Raw genomic sequence first — 1,632 nt, forward strand, 5'->3', positions numbered from 1 at the left:
CTTTATAGATTGGTATCGGACATATGGGCTAATATTGAACTTATGGACTTGTTCTGGACTGGGCTGGGATGTTTTCTCAATAGTCAATTGCTCTTTTATATAAAATTCTCTCTTATGCGCAAATGAGTCTAATTTGTTTCTCTAGTTAACGCAGACTAACACATGTACCTTCATATATTTCAAAGGCATGAACATCTGACTTAGTAGATGGATCAGGGTTCCGGGAAGCCCAGGGCACGCAGCACAGATTCAGGCTCTGCCTGGCTGGTGGGAGGAGGGCCTCCCCCAGGACGCCCACCTGGTTCGCTGGGACGACCCAGGTCAGCTGATTGCACCAGTGAACGGAATGACGAGTCTGAATGCAGAGCTGACTTGAGGGTTGGCTCACAGGGGGCTCTCTAGTCCGCCGCGGACCTACTGGCTCCCATTTTTCTACTCTGCCTTCCAGGGTTGGCCTCGTCCCAAAGCTGGGTTTCCTCATAAGCCCAGGTTGCAGGTGGCTGCAACTCCTAGGGTGACTCTCATCCGATGGAAACACAGGGTTATCTCTGCTCCCCAAATAGGCTCAGATTCATTCAATGGGGGTGGGCCCAGCCCCGACAAAGGCCCTGTGGCCAGACCCTGGGGCTCACTGGTGGGTGTAGCCCCTTGTGGAGCCCGGGCAGAGACAGTTGCCTGACTGTCCCCAGGATCTTCAAGGGACCCAGGACTTTGGGAAGGAGGTAGGGGCGGGGGAGGACAGCGGCGAGGTGTTTGTCCAGTACACTCTAGGCTTTCAGGTTTCAAAGAAGACGTCATAGCTCTCAGAGAGGATCAGAGTCACGCTCCCTACCCACGTGTCCTCTTCCCAGGTGAGAACTTCAGGAAGCCCAGCTGTCCCACATCGAGGTCCCCAACCATGGGGCATCGGCCAGGACCGATGCTTCCCTCCTTCCTTGTGGGGCAGCAAAGTTCCCCCCTAACAGCTGGGAAGGAGGACGGGGATGCCAGAATAAATGCAGGCAAAACTCACGCACAGATACACACACAAGCCCAAGCCACACCCACTGACTCCCAGTCAATTCCCACTCAGGGCGACTCTCGGATAAAAGCAGACTGCCCGGGCCTTCCAAGGTCACACACCTTCATGGGGCAGACGGTCACACCTCTGCCCGTGTAGCGGCCGGCCTACTGGCACAGTGCCCTCATGGTTGGCAGCCCAGCCAGTGCTTCACCTATGGCACCACCTGACACACACACACACACACACACACACACACACACACAGATTTAGCCTTTTAAAAGTAATTCCTAAACCTTTTCGTTCATGCAATTTGTCCTGCTGAAAAGGTGGTCCCAGGCCAGTGTTGGTCTCCTCGTGGCTGGGACCTATGGCCTTGAAGTTCCCAGACACGCAGACAGGGCACTGTGGTCTAGCGTGTGGGCCCTGGGGTCTTTGACTTGGAGAAGACATTTCCACGCTGTGTCTCTTCCTCCTCTTCCCAGGAGGGTGGTGGGAGGAGCTGTGGTGAAGGAGGAAGCAGGTGGCACGGAGGCACTGGCACGGAGCACAGTGAGCTCGTCCCGTGGCTCACCGCTGGAATGAGTGACCAGTCCCACGAGCTGCTGACCATGATCTTCTCTTTCAAAGAC

The sequence above is a fragment of the Echinops telfairi genome, unplaced genomic scaffold, assembly GCF_000313985.2.
Source record: "Echinops telfairi isolate 266 unplaced genomic scaffold, ASM31398v2 ScPeMD7_7414;HRSCAF=8452, whole genome shotgun sequence".
In the NCBI taxonomy this organism is placed as follows: domain Eukaryota; kingdom Metazoa; phylum Chordata; class Mammalia; order Afrosoricida; family Tenrecidae; genus Echinops; species Echinops telfairi.